We start from the raw sequence: 17,817 nt of genomic DNA, 5'->3' as shown, positions 1-17,817 counted from the left end.
GGTTGCAAATTAGTGCAGCCACTCTGGAAAGCAGTGTGGAGATTCCTCAGAAAGCTTGGAATGGAAACACCATTTGACCCAGCTATCCCACTCCTTGGTCTATACCCAAAGGACTTACAATCAGCATACTACAGAGATACAGCCACATCAATGTTCATTGCTGCTCAATTCACCATAGCCAGATTGTGGAACCAACCTAGATGCCCTTCAGTTGATGAATGGATAAAGAAACTGTGGCATATTTATACAATGGAATATTACTCCGCAATGAAGAATGATAAAATTATGGCATTTGTAGGCAAATGGTCGAAATTGGAGTATATCATGCTAAGTGAGATAAGCCAATCTCAAAAAACTAAAGGACGAATGATCTCTCTGATAAACGGATGAGGACATATAATGGGGGTGGGAGGGGTTAGCATTAGGTTTAGGGTTAGGTTTAGAGTTAGGCTAAGGAGAGCGGTAAGAATGAAGGAAAGAAGGACTGTATAAAGGGAAAAGGGTGGGAGGGGTGGGGGGGAAGGGAAAAAAAAGAAACATCATTACCCTATGTAAACGTAAAAAAATAAAAAAAAAAAAAAGAAATATCAAAAGAGAAAATAAAATTTTGATTTCAGAACAATTTTTCCAAAATAGAAAACTCAGAAAAGATTTTTTTTTTTCTATTTTATTCTTTAGCTTTGATGAAACATTGGACCAACTTTTGTGGAAATCATTGTATAGATTTCCTCTTCGGAGCAGGTTGTTTGAGTAAATGTGGGAGGGAGAAATAGTCTCTCCTAATGTAAAAAACTTCTTTTTTCAGTTTCTCTAATTATTCTCTTTCTTCCTGGCTCTAAATGACTAAACTTTCTATCGCAGGATTACATTTTCTTAGTCTTGCTGTTCTGATTCCTTTTCAGAAGTACTTTTATGACTTCTAATACTTTCCACCAAAGTCAATCTCTTCTTTCTCAGTGTTCATTTTCTGTTCTCTTTCAATAAACTCATCTTCTTAAAGATAAAAAAAAAAAAAAAGAAGTAGCAAAAAAAAATCATAATGATAAAGAATAATAAAACAATTATAGATTGGCAATCTACTCACATAAAATGGGATGAAGTGACTAATGGGGCAAGCAATATAAATAGTCTTTATCCAGGCAGCCAATTTTCCTTTAATGGAAGTACAAATTAAAGGCAGTTATTTTCAACCTGGAAGCTAATCTTTGTAAACCTGAATTTTCTCCTGTATTTAACCAACCTGTCAGTAGCTAGTTCCTTGACCTCTGATGAAGATTCAATGAAAAGTGAATGCAACTGTGTTTTGGAAACTTCAAAATAATTATTTTTAAACCTTTCCTGTTGTAAAACCTAACTGAGGATGTAGTTTATATGACTTTTATTAGTTTTTATGTCCAAGTATCTGACAGAGTAAATGTGGCATGGGACAATGGAATGGCATGGTTTATTTTCAAACACACTGCTGCAAAGCATTATGGAAATATTAAAAATAGTTAAACTCTTGAGGTAGCAATTGTTGAAGAAGAAGGATGGAAAAACCTGATGCTACGAGAATCATCAAGAGAGCCTGTCTAACTCAAATAGTTGAATAATTATATTATCTCTTAACTTGTTGTAACTGAGGGAACAAGTTCAGTTTTTACATTAGTTACCTTCAGTATAAATTTAGACAGTTAAACATGACATAGGTTTTCCATTGTTTAAAAATTTGTTTTTGCAACTGGGCATAGTGATACATGCCTATAATCCCTGCTATTCTGGGAAGGATCATAAGTTTGAGGCCAACTGGGGCAACTTAGTGAGATCTTATTTCAAAATGAAAAATAAAATGGGCTAGGCATGGCATAAAAGTGGTAGAGTCCTGGGTTCAATCTCTAGTACCCCCCCAAAATATATTAATTATTTCTTCTCTTATGAAACTGCTTAGTATGAACTTAGCCATTTGATCTTTTATATTAAATTTTAATTAATTTACCCTTGTGCAGGATTTTCCATTATAAAGTGTTCATCATCTTGTTGCAATATGAGTTTTTACAATTATTACTAATCAACTGATTGTATACAGCCACACTTGCAGTTTTGAACTATACATAACTAATTGCTGTTTCAGGAGAAAAGTTAATATCCGAATTCAGACTCAGAGATTTATTCATCAGGTATTTTACATTTTCAGGAAATAAATATTTTTTGTTTCTCCACTAAAAGACACCCTGAAAACAACCATATTAGCTGAATAAAGCAGCATTTTGAAAAAGGTAAATGAGATAATGAAGATTTTAATTTATATTCTTCTTCTTTTTTTTAGTGGAGAAATGTATTCCATGAAATCCACAATCTCCAGTAAGATGGCTAATATTTAGAAGGGAAGTTAAGATAGCATCCCAGCAACAAAATTGATTTATGCTGCCTGTCAGTTAGTAGTTAAGACTATCAGAATGCATCCTTAGGATTATAAGACACAATTTTGATATTCTCTATTTCATCAGATCCTCAAAGCCATCCTGTGTAGTGTCATGTATAGCTACTCAGAGCTAAGATGTGAATATTGCCTTTTTGTTACATGCTATCCTATTTCAAAAGTGTGCAATAAAAATAATACGGTACTAAGTGCAACTAATGCTTAAAGAACCCTTAAAAATCCAATAAGCATTCATGTCAATTAAATCATCCAGTACTTATCCCAAAATCCTATAACAAAGGAAATAATAGTGCCCATATTTCAGGATAATGTTAATTATTCCTTTCTATTGTGCACTAATAACTGAAAGTTTCTAAGAAAAAAATAATAATTCCTTAAGTGAGGTAACCAGATTTAAAGACTATAAATTCAGTCTCTTTAAAGTTCAGAGAAAACATCTATACTCTAGGGCTATTTCTTGAATGTTCAGGCCCCTGTGTTAGTTGAGCTTAACTTAGGCAAGATTTTGTAAGAGCACAAAGAATATTGAAATATATCTTGGTCAATGTTCTTTTTCAGGTAAAAATTCTGTTATAGATAGAATATGAAATAACCATGGTCAGAATTTATTGGTTTTAAAAGGAAAACTATAAAAATTGTGATTTTTACCACAGCATTAAATAATTGCACTAGAAGTTATAAGTTATTGAACACACATCACATTTTACATTTTTTGTATCCTTACTATCCTTCAAATTTTTTTTAGGTTTGATCCTGCAGAATTTCTTCCACAATGAATTATGTATAATCTTTGGATACTAGTCCCTCTGGTAGTCTTTGACAGTTTCATGAAATCTGTGTCATTTAGAATTTTGTTCCTATCATTTACCTTCAGTGTAGGTTTGCCTGTGAATGATGATCACCGAAAGAAACTTTCATTTCTCTGGATATTTCCCTAAAGATATTAGTAAAGTTGTGATTAGTCAATTTGATTTACTCTGAGGTGTATTTAACCTCTATAATTATATTCTTTCAATCACATCTTTTTCCATTCATGTTCATGTTTCATTATTTCATCTCTAGGAGTTCCACTGATGTTTTTAACTCCTATTTCTGATAGTTTTACATTATATCTCTTTACACAGGAATCTATTTAACTTAACCATGAACATTTAAAATCATGTTAAAAATTGCCCAACTCTGTTCCTGTTGACTCTTCTATCTTCCCTCCCACTTTCATTCTAGTATAGATTATTCATACTTTATTTTTATCACACTGAATTTTATCTATACTTATAGCACTTTATAACTTCAGGGAGGAAAGAATAATACAAAGAAATCTATGCCATTTTCATCTAATCTCAAAACATATCTTTGAAACATGAGAAGTCAATCCATGAAACTTTAACCATATGTTAAAAATGATCATGTGATTAGACTGAGGTATTAGAAATACCCACATGTCCCACATGATTGGATAAAGGCTTTATACTTCATTCAAGTTTTTGCTATCTTTCAGAAATACTCTATGAAATTTATATTGCTTCAATGTTGTTATAAGTGAGATATTGAGAGGAAATATTAAAAAGTGAAATGTAATTGTTCCTAGAGTCACTGAACAAGACATTTCCTAAGTTTGGAAAAGTCTACCTGAAATGAAATCCTTTCTACCTTATGTATGTACATCAGGTTCCATGATCTACACACATTCTAAACTTCCCCGTTGCCTTAAAAAATAAGTTATCTTTTTACTTACCTTTTCTTCCTAAATGTTCTTCTATTAAAAAGGAATAGTGAAGGAACACTTGAATTTTTGAAACTTTCAGAAAAAAATCAAGAAAGTATAGTCTATGGATGAATATTTATGAATTAGTTTCAGAAATGGTAGTTTTTTTTTCAGTTAATACAGATGCAAATAGAAAAGAAGTCTCGGGATGGAAATATTAGAAAATATCCAGAATGATTTGTAGGTATGCTATATATATGCCATTTCTGAGATCTCAGGGACATTGTTTACACACGTGTCATTCATGCAACCTTATCCCATATGAATTAGCAGAGAAGGTTCCTCGGGATGGTGTTCCCTATGGACATGTTTCTTATGTACAATTAGTTAACTATTGAAGTGAAGTTTGGAGCAAATCTCTTGTTAGACGTGTTCTACAATAAACTCATTCAGTTCCCCATCACACTAAACTTTAATTTTAAATGAGACAGTTAATAATTAAAAAAAAAATAAGACCAAAGTTAGTTTGATTAAATTATTATGTGGCACTTAAACCAGATATCTTTGAATGTTTTGCTTCATTAATTCTTGGAATATATCACATTAGATTTAATTTTTTTAGTCATAACAATGAAGGCATCCAAAAATGAGTTGCATAAATAATAGTGATTTCCCAGTGAGTAGGAAATAAGTAATAAAATTTCAATATGTTTGTTTTTATAATAAGATGAAATGGCAATCTCTCCACACACAAACCATGTATTAGCCAAATGTGTAGATAACATTCAGATACAAAAATTACAAACTCCCTGAGTACAGTATTTTGAAAAATAAATTCAAATATATCAAATAATTGGTACAAATGGAAACATTTACCTTTCAGAACTTTCTCCTTTCATCCCTAATCTCTCTCTTTTCTCTAAAAGTAACTGTTAATGTCATATGAGTAAAAGTTGTTTCATTATGTATGTACTGGATATTAGCTACTCCTCCTCTTCTGCTCCAGGTCTATTCTATATCCCAATATATATCACTTGTCAAAATACAAATTAACAAAGAAATTAGTTATAAATCAAATTGACTTTATTTTGTGTTTCATGAATCAGTCCAGCCTCCATTCTACAAAATAGAATGAGGGCTGCCACAGGCAAAGGAGGAACAGTGGGTTTTTGTAAGCTGGGGACAAGGAAACAAAATAATAGAGACAGTTGATTCTTTATCACTAGGTTACTTCCTCTCATGCCCCAAGGGCTAAAGCAGAGGTGAAATTCCTATTATGCTGACTCAGATAGACTGAAATGTCTTTTCAGGAAAAACTGATCTGTTTTAGGATTATTTATATACTTGATGTTTGAGTCTGATTATGTGGCACTTAGTATGAGTGACTACATTTTGGTTTGATCTGGTTTGTTGGGACCAAACTGGAGCTCAGTCCAAAACAATAGCCTCCCATACTTTTGTTTAATGGTTTCTATTTTGTGTAGTTCCTCTAGAGTGTGAATCAAGAGAATCCCTTGATATTTGGCTTCTGGTTTTGCTCAGCTGAGGGGTGTTAGTACCAGAGACTCGGACAGTAGAGGGCAGCTCAATTGGCATATGTTCCCCCCTAATCATAATGAATCAACTGTTTCATTTTTTTTTTTTTTTCCCGGTACTGGGGATCGAACTCAGGGCCTTGTGCTTGTGAGGCTGTGAGGCAATCACTCTACCAGCTGAGCTATCTCCCCAGCTCAACTGTTTCTATTATTGTGTTCCCTCTCAGTCAGCACACATGGGGCTACCTGTGTTGCTCAACCAAAGATCACAGCTTCTGGAGGTGGTTTTGTACATAGAGATAGACATTCTCTTTCTCTTTCTGCTTTCCAGAAAGGCCTTGCTTTAGTAACAGGTTCCCCACCATTACTAGCTTCAGAGTGGTCATTAATAATAAATGCATAGAAATTCCTTATTTGTTTTCCTAAATCTTTGCCAGGACTTGGTAAAGGTTTTTTTTGCTAAAGTTCCCTCAACATCTCAGTTGGAATGTACCATCCATTTTCTGCTGGGAGGAAGCCTGGCTGACTTAACTCTGCATTATAGACTAAGATGATTTCCTGCTTCAGGACATTTGTTTCCCAGTTTTTCAAAAATTATTTTTATATTGACAAAGATGCATGTATTTGCCATGTAAAGTGTGATATTTTGAAGAGCATATTCTTGGGCAATGACTAGATGATCCACATTCTTTATCTCACATAGTCCTGATTTTTGTGGCAAAAACACTTTACACTATCAGCATTTTTCAAGAGCCAACATACTTAAAACTGTATTCACCATGATATGCAATAGATATTTTGAATTGATTTGTGTAATGTAACTGACAATTTATATCTTTCTACCCATACACCCAAACACTCTCCCCAAAACCACCATAGCACCTAGTAACTGTTACTTTACTCTCCACTTTTATTAAATCAATTTTTTTAAGGTTCTGCACGTGAGTGAGTTCATATGATACTTTTATTTCCATGCCTGGTTTATTTCACTTATCATAATAATCTCCTCCAGTTCTAACTATATTGTTGCACATAATGGAATTTCCATTGCTTTTCATACTGAAAAGCATAGTGAATCTCATAGTGTATGTACATCAAATTTTCTTTGTCTATTTATCCATTCTTTATCTTGGTTATTGTGAATAATACTGCAATACACAAGGTGGTACAGATCTTCTTTCCTTTGTTTATATTCCCTGCAGTCGTAGCGATGGATCATATGATAGTTCTATTTTTAACTTTTGAGGAGTTGCCATAGTGTTTTCCATAATGGCACCGATTTACTTTCTTTCAAATACCATGTAAGTATCCCCTTGTCTCAAATTCTAACCAATATTTATCTTTCGTCTTTTAGATAATAATCATTCTAACAGGTGTGAGGTCATATCTCATTGGAATTTTAATTTAGATTTGTCTGATCGTTAATTATGTTTGGCATTTTTTTCATTTGTACATGTTGCTTTGAGAAATGTCTCCTCAGGTCCTTTCTTCATTTTAAAATGGAGGTATTTATTTTCTTATTGTTGAGTTGTTCATACTCAATAGTCTTATAATTTTTGCATAGTAACCTCTTATCAAATGTATATTTGGTGAATATTCTGTCTCCATTCTGTAGGCTGCTTCTTCAGTCAATTTTCTGTTTCTGTGCAGAGGTTTTTTTAGTTTGTTGCAATCTCATTTGCTTGTTTTTGTTTTAGTATCCTATTTGTGGTGGCATATCCATAGATTCATTTCCCAGACCAACATGGTACATTCCCTGTATGAATTTGCAATGTGAAAAAAGTATCCACAAAGAGAAGAAGCATAAAAAGTCTCTGTGGTGCACTTAGTCTACTCTTTGCTCAATGGGAGACTACTGGAATAATAGAAAAAAACAAATTTCACAATAAAAAAATTAGTTTCCTGTACAAAGTATTTCAATGTCCCTCAGTATCCTTTGGCCCTTCCCTCCCCCTTACTATCCTAAGTCACACAACACAGCACAGATATACAAAGGACCTTAAATCTGAAACTTTCAGGTGTTTCTCTTATGTAGTTTATTTTCTATTGTAGAAAGCTGTCCTGGGGGAAGATAATTATAAATTCTAACACTTAAAAGAGTCAGCAAAAACTACTCTTGCCCTACTTGCCACTTTCTGGAATTAATTTTTATTAAAATCTTCATTATAAAACATACTGAAGTATTATAGGTACAATTTATCATAAGATAATAGACTATCATGTTAAATGATTGGAATCCTTTAATGTCTCCAGAAAAAGCAATACTATAAATTTTTTGTGTTCATTGTTCATAAATCAAATTCTCTGTGATAAAAATCTCTTTTTTTTGAAACAAATGATTGTATTTTTTTGTAGCTAGTTAATAACATCTTCCTTGAACTTTGATTTCAGATTTTCTACTATCTTTTAAAATTTGTTCCAAAAATACTTTACTTTTTAAAATCCAAAGTACTTTAATCATGTTGATATTATGTTCTGGTTAACTAATAATAAATATGAACATTATAAAGAACAACTAGGCATATAACTGACAGTGTAAAAACTAAAATTAAAAATATTCAGTACAATTTATTTTTGTTCGTTATTGGATTCAAGTTGATATACCAAATTGTATGCATTTTGTGTGTAAGATATGAGGTTTTGAAGTATCTATACATTGTGGAATGCTTATTTGTTTGGAATTGCCAAAGTTGTCATTTTTGTGATGAGAACACTTTACATTCACTACCTAGATTCTGGTATACTGTCTTTAGTTACAGTCATAGTACTGTGTAATCAACCTTTGTCAAAGTATGTATAATTATGCATACTTTGGCCAACATCTCCCAAATCTCTATCACCCTTAAAAGCCCTAGTTTCTGGTAACCACCAATCTACTCTTTATTTACATGAGATGAGCTCTTTTAGATTCCACATATGAGATACATGAGTTACTTGTCTTTCCATGACTAATTTCTTTCATTTAACATAATGTATTGCAGATTCATATGTGTTATTGCAAATGACTGAATTTTCTTCCTTTTTTAATGGTTACATAGTGTTGTATTGTATCTTTGTATCACATTTTCTTTATGTGTTAATCAGCAGATGGACACACATTAATTCATTTCAGCTACTGTGAATAGACCTGTGAGCATCATGGGAGATCAGAGATTTTTTTGACATACTGATTTAATTTCCTTTGGATATGTGTACAATTTGAGATTGTTTGATAATATGGCAGTTCTAGTTTCAATTTTTATAGAGAGAATTCAAAATTATTTTCTATAGTGGTTGTACATCCCATTAATGAGTTCAAGACTTTTCTTTTTCCATATCCATGTCAACTTTGATTATCTTTTGAGTTTTGATAATAGCCATCTTTTATCCCAGAAAAGAAACCTCAATGAGTTTTGAATTGCATATCTCTGACGACTAGTAATGTCAAACATTTTCTCAGAAACCCATTGGCCACTTGTATGGATCCTCTTGAGCAATGTCCATTGAGATCTTTTGCCTACTATCATTTGTGTTCATTTTTGTTTTGCTATTGAATTATTTAAATTACTTGTTCACTTTGGATATCTTTCACTTATTGAATGTATATTTTGCAAGATTTTCTTCCATTATGCAGATTGTGTTTTCACACTGGATTATTTCTGTTGCCTTGCAAAAGCCTTTTAGTTTGATGTAATCCAGGTGTCAATTTTCGTTTTTATTGCCTATGCTTTTGAATTTATTTTCAAACATTCACCATCCAGGAGAAAGGTTTTTTTCCTCTTTTCTTCTAGTAGTTTCATAGTTTTAGGTCTTACATTTAAATCTTTGATCCATTTTGAATTTTTTTTAGTTTGATTTTGGATAACATTCTAATATAATTTTTATGGATTAGGATATTATATTTTTCCCAGCACCATTTATTGAAGAGATTGTCCTTTTTCCCATTGTGTATTTTTGGAATGTGAGGAAAATCTGTTTGGTTTGAGTAGGTGAATTTATTTCTTAGCTCTCTTTTCTATTCTACTGGTTTTTGTGTGTGTTTTTATACTCAAGTACCACATTGTCTTGGATACTATGGCTTTGCCAAATATTTGAAAGCCAGTTAGTGTGATGCTTTTGAAATTATACTTTGCTATCATTCAATTTAAAATGAATAAATAGATAAATTAATAAATTAATACCATATCTGTTGATTTAAATTGACCTGATATTATTTATACACACACACACACACACACACACACACACACACACACACACTGGAACAGGGAGAGGGAGGAGAGGAGGAACAAGGGACGTACTGTTGAATTAGAACAAATTATATTTCATGTTTTTATAATTATGTCAAAATGAATCATACTGTTACACATAACTAAAAAGAACCAATTAAAATATAGATAAATTTTGACACAATGAACAACATGAATGAACTCTGAAGACATTATTCTAAATGAAATAAGAGAGACACAAAACTACAAATATAATTCTAGTTATAAAAGATACCTAGAGTAGTCAAATTCATAGAAACAGAAAGTAGAACAGTAGTTGCCAGGGTACAGGGTTGGAGGGAGTGGAAATTTATTGTTTTGTGAGTATAGAATTCCAGTTTGTAAAGATCAAAAGATTTCTGCAGATGGATGGTGGTGATAAATACACAAAAATGAGAAAGTACTTAATGCCACCAAACTAAGCATAAAAAACTAAGATGGATTTAAAATTATACAATTTACACTTTTATCAAAAAATTTTACATAGTACCCCATTAATATATATAATTTTATGCATTATATATCAGTTAAATATATTTTTAAAGCAAAGGCAATGAGTTATATATATTTTAGTACAAATGAAAAATAAGTTTAAAAATTAGAAAATGAAAAATAAGTGTTATGAAAAACCCAAAACAATATAGTAAAAAAAAAAGAAAAGGTTTCAAGTTCCATTTTAACAGGAATTATGCAAATTCAAGAGTCAATAAAGGATTGCTTTCCCAATTTTTCTTCTGCAAGTTCATTATTTGGGTAGAGAAAAATGATGAATTTTGTATGTGATTTTGTATCCTGCTACTTTATTGAATTCATTTATCAGTTCTTTTGGTGGAGTCTTGAGAGGTTTTTCTATGAACAGAACCATGTCATTTGCAAACAGGGATAATTTGACTTTCTTCTATTTATTTGTGTGACTTTTATTTTTTTTACCTTAAATAATTGCTGTGCCTTAAATTTCTAGTACTTTATTCAATAAAAACAATGATAGCAAATACCCTTGACTTGGTCTTGGTCTTAAAGTACAGGAAACAACAAATATTGACAAATGGGATTATACCAAACCAAATGCTTCTGGCACAGCAAAGAAAACAATCCATAGAGTGAAGCAACAACCTACAGAATGGGAGAAAATATTTGCCAGTTATTCATATAAAAGAGGACTCCTATTCAGATCATATAAAGAGCTCAAAAAATAGCAAATGATGAAAACAAAATTCAATTAAAAATGAGCAAATGATTCAAATAGGCATTACTCAAAAAAAGTACAAATGATCAATAAATATATGAAAAAATGTTCAAAACCAAGATCATTAATCAGCAAGGGACTGAAAATGAAAACTACAATGAGATACCATTTTACCCCAGTTAAAATGACTATTATAAAATCAACACCAAAAACCAAAGTGAAAACAAAAAATAACAAATGCTAGTGAGGATGTGGAACAAAAGGAATTCTTTAACAATTTGAGAACAAAAATTAGTGCAGCCACTATTGAAAACAATATGGAGATTCTTCAAAAACTAAAAATAGAACTAACATATGATCTTCTGGGTACATAATCCAAAGGAAATGAAGTTAGCATACAAAAGAGATTTCTGCTTGTTAATATTTATTGCAACACTATTCACAATAGCTGAGACATGGAATCATCCTAAGTGCACATTAACAGCTAATTGATCAAGAAAATATGCATAGACACACAATGGAGTATTATTCAGTTCTAAAGAAAAATGAAATCCTGTCAATTGCAACCAAATGGATGGAACTGGAGGGCATCCTGTAAAGCAAAATAAGCCAGACACAGAAAGACAAGTATTGCAAGTTCTCTTTCTTGTGTGGAAACTAAAAAGTCAAACTTAACATAAAATAGTGAATACTATGGACTGGAAAGGGTGACAGGGTGGGGACAAAGGTGGAAGGGTATTTGGATATGATCAATGTACACTATATGCATACATGGCATACATGGAAAGAACACAGTGAATTCATTTACTTTATACAATTAATATGTGTAATTAAACAAGTAATAGTGATTCGAGTCTGCATATCAGAGAAAACATTCAACCAAAAAAAAAAAAAAGAAAATAAAATAAAAAAGAGAAGAAAGAAGAAAAAGATCAGTGGAGTAGACAAAGGGGATTAAAAGGGAGGGAAGAAGGATGGGATAAGCAAAGAACATTGGAATGAATCTGACCTAATTTTCCTATGTACATATGTGAATATACCATAGTATATACATGAGTATACCATGTATATCTACATTACTCTAATTTAAAAAAAGAAAAACTAAGTAAATAGCAGAAAAAGCATCATAATAGAGGGAAGGGAACAAGGTGAGAGGTGAGGGGAGGCTAACTGGGAAATACTGGTGACTGAATTAGAACAAATTATATCCCATGCTTTTTATAATTTTGTCAAAATAAGTCAATGCTATTATAACTAAAAGGAACCAATTGAAAATGTAATAGTGAGGCACAATATCATTATTTATCAACTCTGGATAATATACATCTTGAAATGTTCTTGAAGATTATATGAGATTTCAAACACAAAGTATCTTAAATATTTACTATTTCATGCCCTTTTCAAATTTCGAAATGGTCTATCTTACATATTTACTTTATTATAATGGTGCCTCAGTTCATTATATGTTCCTGTATAATCCTACTACATATTCTAATTTTTCCACCAGCCATTAGAAAATAACATTAATTCTGTGTTAGTCTTCCTCCTTGTTCCAGAAACACATTCTTGAAGGTGCAATTTAGTACACTTTATGTTCTATATTATAGTTCATTTTAAGGAAGAACAGAGAGAGGTTGAAAACAAAAATAAGCAAATACATAGAAGAGAGAAAATGCAGAACAGTTCAGAAAATGGAGTATTACCACATTGTGGTTGATACCAGATTTGGTGAAGGATTTAAAGGAGAGATACAATGAGTGGTTGAAAAAGATGAGTAATGGGAAGCAGTGTGTGACATAAAGTGAAACATCAGCAGCTATTTACACAGTTACTTGTTTGTATAAAGAATTAAATATCAGTATATTTCAAAACATTGCTCAAAATCAAAGGTTAACAATTGAAATACATAAAAAGATTTCAATTGTTTGGAGTGAATTTTCAAATTTTGGGGTGAATCCTAATGAAAGTAGTAAAGTTTAAAATTTAGTTTGCCGAATAAATTTTTAAGTAACTAATTAAATACTCACTAAATATTGAAGTTTTATTTTGTGTTCATGTGTTTTTTAATGCATGTTTCTGTTCAGATAAAAAAAAATAGAATCTCCTCAAAATATAGTGTTATTTCGATAGTAATGTGAAAATATTTACTTCTCATATTACCTGAGGCCAATATTTATCCATTTTTTTAATCTTGTCTTCTTTCTTTAAACAAAATCTGACATGTATTTCTTTGATGCACTATATTTAACGCTTTTCCACCCAACCCTCCTGTGGTCTCTGGGACTCTGAGACTCCCCCAAGACATTGGAATTCTGAATATCACATTGGGTTTATATAAGCCAGAGGGTATTGATCAGAGTCTGGGTTTACTTTTAATAGTCCCTTTCAGAACAGAATGTACTCGTAGCTTTGAAGTTAATATGCTATTCAGATGTGAGGATATCTGTAGTATGGAAGAAAACACTTCTAAATTTTTTTAGTATCTACCTTTATGAATTTCCAAAGTACATGTTGGTACTTTTTATTATTTTTAGTTGACGTGATTTACCATCTTCCCTTTATTCCTCAGGAAAGTTCTGGCCAATTAAAACATATCCATGGGTTTTCCCAACCAGTACTCTCAATACGATTTATCCTGAAATTTTTGTAGATAATTCTTAGGAAGTCCTGTTTTTTCCCACAGAGTCTGAATTACATTCACACTTCTAAAATGACTAATCTCAATGAGTATAGAAGGCAGCATACACATTTATCTAGGGCCCAGGATAATTTAACAAGCATCATAACAGTTGTAACCAGTGTCCCTCTGTGTGCTTCTGAAAAAATTCTTACTGGATTTTCCCCACAATCTAAAAATATTGTATTTTTCAGTATGTTAGACTTATATGTTACCTTAATTTATAAAAGTGTTTGAAGATATTATTTAACATCACAAAATGCTTATTTATAGAAATGTATGTGTATGTGTGCACAATATCTAGAAACATTTTCTGACAATTGGACAGCAACCAGTCAGGAATTAGCCATTTTTAAAAGTTACTTAAAATTTTTTTTCCAAATTAAATTCACCAAAGACCAATGTTATTCAGAACTTGCTTCAGTACCAGTTGATCTGTTATTGTAGCCCAATGTTTCTGGGTTACAACTGATTCTTGTTCAGGGTAAGATGTGATGTTTTCTTTCTAGTAATCTGTCCAGATTCTGATTATACTAGAAACCATGCTAGAAAATTCCTAAGTATCCCCTGTTTTTCATACAATGTTTATTTCTTCATGATAAAAGATCATTTTGAATTCTAAAAATACAAATTTAACAACGAATAACTGCAAAGTCCTTAATTTTCACTCATACATTATAAATTAGTGACAACATTTAAGTTTTGGAAGTCCATTTATGCTTCTCTAACAAAGTACTTGAGACTGTGTACTTCATAAACAATAGCAACTTATTTCTTACAGTTATGAAATCTGGGAGTCCAAGATAAAGGCACCAGTAGGTTTAGTGTCTGTTTCAACTTCCAAGATGGCACCTTGTTTTTTGCATGTATTGCAGATGAGTATTGTGTGTCCTTACAGAAGGGAAGGAAGAAGGTCACAAAGGGTCAGTCCCTGTCACTCCTGTTTCATAAGAGCCTTAATCCAAATCAAGAGGGAGAAGCCCTGTGTCCTACATTTCTTTCTTAATATAATCAAATGGATGTAAACATTCAATACATTCATTTTGGAAGGGTCAAATTAAAAAAAAAAAAAAAAAAAAAAGCAGAGCTTGAATCTCAGACCTAAGTCTTAGCAGCATTCTTTATTGTTGTTGTTATTTTTCTCAGGGGATGGAATCCAGGGTCTCAAGCGTACTGGGCAAGAGCTCTACCACTGATCTACATTCCCCACCCTATAGTCTTTTGATCATACAAATTTTGAGCATTACTTGCATCCAAAATTTATATCAATAAAAATATACTCATTTTTGACATAATCATAATTTCATCCCAGAAATAAAAATTATTTCTTTCTTATACAGATTCTTTCAGTCTAAAAGGATATTTCTAACTGTTCCAATTTATTTGTATAAATGTTGCCAACTTGCTAATAATTATTTGTAGCAATACCTTTTTTTCTCACTGATTCTGAAGACAGATACTTTTGATATCTTGAATGAATTTTTAAGATTCATTTTATTCAATTCTTCTTAATACTTAATGATGAGTCATTTAAATGTACAAAACACTGGATATTTTTCATTAAGCAAAATTTATAATATAATTTTCAAAAGTCCTGGGGCTGGGGATATAGCTCAGTTGGTAGAGTGCTTGCATTCTCTGGTGAACTGATGAAGCACTTTGATGAATGGTTGCCATGCAATTGTTCTGAGGATTAGCTTGCACTAATCAATTTATAATACATATTGTTAATTTTAAAACTGTTTAACAGAGTTACTATTTCAGCATGTAGAAATCTGAATAGAATGATTTTAATATATGCTCCACTAAAAGGTCTGTCTATACTGGTACATATTCACAGAAATATAGTAATTTAATTATGATAATTGCTTAACATAATTTTAAAGAAAAAATATTACATGTTCAAGAAATACAGGTAACCTGAGATTAGATCTGAGAAAAGAATGAGTTATTAAAACATTATGTATATGCTTTCTCTAATTGTGAAATAATTTCACTTGAAGTCTCCAAAGTTGGAGACTTCAATTGGAACAAAAAATGCTCCTCCCCAGATTGCATAGTGCCCCCTTCACATCCTTATTTCTCAGGGTGTAGATGAAGGGATTGATTGTAGGTGTCACCACTCCATAGAAGAGGGCCATGAACTTGGGCTGGTCCCTTGAAATAGAAGAGGTGGGCTGAGGGACATGCTAATAGCTGGACCATAAAATAAGAAAACTATAAAGAGAGGAGCATGTCCCAAAGGCCTTTTTCCTCCCCTCAGAAGATTTTTTTTTTTTTTTTTTGGGTGCTGGGGATCGATCCCAGGGCCTTATGTTTACAAGGCAAGCACTCTACCGACTGAGCTATCTTCCCAGCCCCCCCCTCAGAAGATTTAATCTTAAGTATGGCATGTCCAATGCTAGCATAGGAAGCAAGAATTAGGCAAAGAGGAACAGCTATTATGAAAATGCATGCCACAGAGAGTGCAGACTCATTAACCTCCTTTTCCCCACAGGCAATCTTTATCAGAACTGGAATCTCACACAACAAGTGATCCAGTTCACTGATGCCACAGCATGGTAATTGTAATGTAAAAGTGGCTTCAGAGATAGCATAGGTCATTCACATAGCCACACAATGAATATTAATAAGATACAGATGCGCTGATTCATGATAAGGGTGTAGTGCAGAGGTCTGCAGATGGTCACATAGTGATCAAAAGACATTGTGCTGAATAAATAAAACTGAAGTGCACATCCCATATAGCTGATGGTCTTCTTAGAGCTTTCCAGGTTAAATAGCATCTGAGTCACAATGCTGGGGTGTAACACATGTCCAAATAGGAGAGGTTGGTGAGGAAGAGATACATAGGGCTGTGGAGATGGGCATCTATCTTGCACACCAGAATGATAGCGATGTTTCTCATCATGACCATGGGATATGTTATAAGAAGAATAACAAATACAGAAAACGCTAGCCAAGGATCATCAGCAAAGCTTACCCGAATAAAATCTTCAGTGTGGCTTTTGTTAATTAGTGCCATACTTTTCAATTTGTTTTACCTATAATAGGGAAAAGTCAAAAAGAAAGGATTATAAAAAATGATAATACATACCATATTTTCTTAATCCATTTATCTGTTGAAGGACACCCAGGTTGGTTCCATAGTTCAGCTATTATAAATTTAGCTGCTATAAACATTGATGTGACTATGTCACTGTAGTAGGCTGATTTTAACTCCTTTGTCTATATACTAAAAGGTTTGATAATTTGATCAAATTTTGGTTCCATTCCAAGTTTTCTAAGGAATCTCTATACTGCTTTCTATTGTGGTTTCACCAGTTTCCAGTCCCACCAGCAATGTGAACCTCTTACCTCACATCTTTGCCAACATTCATTGTTATTTATAATTTTAATAATTGCCATTGTGATTTGAGTGAGATGGAATCTCAGTGTAGCATTAATTTGCATTTTCCAATTGCTAGGGATGCTGAACATTTTTTTATATATCTATTGACCATTAGTGTTTCTTCTTTTCTGAATTGTCTGCTCAGTTCTTTTGCCCTTTTATTGACAGTGTTATTATTATTTTTTTGATATTAAGTTTTTTGAGTTCTTTATATATCCTGGAGATCAATCCTCTGTCCAAGATGCAGGTGGCAAAGATTTTCTTCCATTCTCTAGGCTCTGTCTTTACATTCTTGATTGTTTCTTTTTTTGTTTGCTTGTTTGTTTGTTTGAGCCCATTTCATTTATTTATTCTTGATTTTAATTTTAGCACTTTATGAATCTTGTTGAGGAATTCAGTTCCTAAGCTGACATGATGGAGATTTGGGCCTATATTTTCCTCTAGTAGGTGCAGGGTCTCTAGTCTAATATCTAGGAACTTGACCTCTTGAAGTTGTTTTGCGCAGGGTGAGAGACAGGATACATAATGGGTGAGAGGGTAGGAAAGAATGGAGGAACTTTGGATTGAAGAGGGAAATGAGAGGGTAGGAAAGATGGTGGAATGAGACAGACATCATTACATCTCAAAGCCTTCGGGGAGCTGGGGGCGGAAACACAA

At 32.4% G+C, this 17,817-nt stretch overlaps 1 pseudogene; it reads right to left on the bottom strand.

Annotated features, from left to right (window-relative positions):
* Positions 1 to 15,790: 15,790 nt before the first annotated feature.
* Positions 15,791 to 16,794, bottom strand: LOC124989387 (olfactory receptor 2B11-like; annotated as a pseudogene).
* Positions 16,795 to 17,817: the final 1,023 nt, after the last annotated feature.

This window comes from Sciurus carolinensis, chromosome 7 (assembly GCF_902686445.1).
Source record: "Sciurus carolinensis chromosome 7, mSciCar1.2, whole genome shotgun sequence".
Lineage (NCBI taxonomy): Eukaryota > Metazoa > Chordata > Mammalia > Rodentia > Sciuridae > Sciurus > Sciurus carolinensis.
Note: the sequence above shows the minus strand (reverse complement) of the source record. Positions and strands in the feature narration are given on the sequence as shown.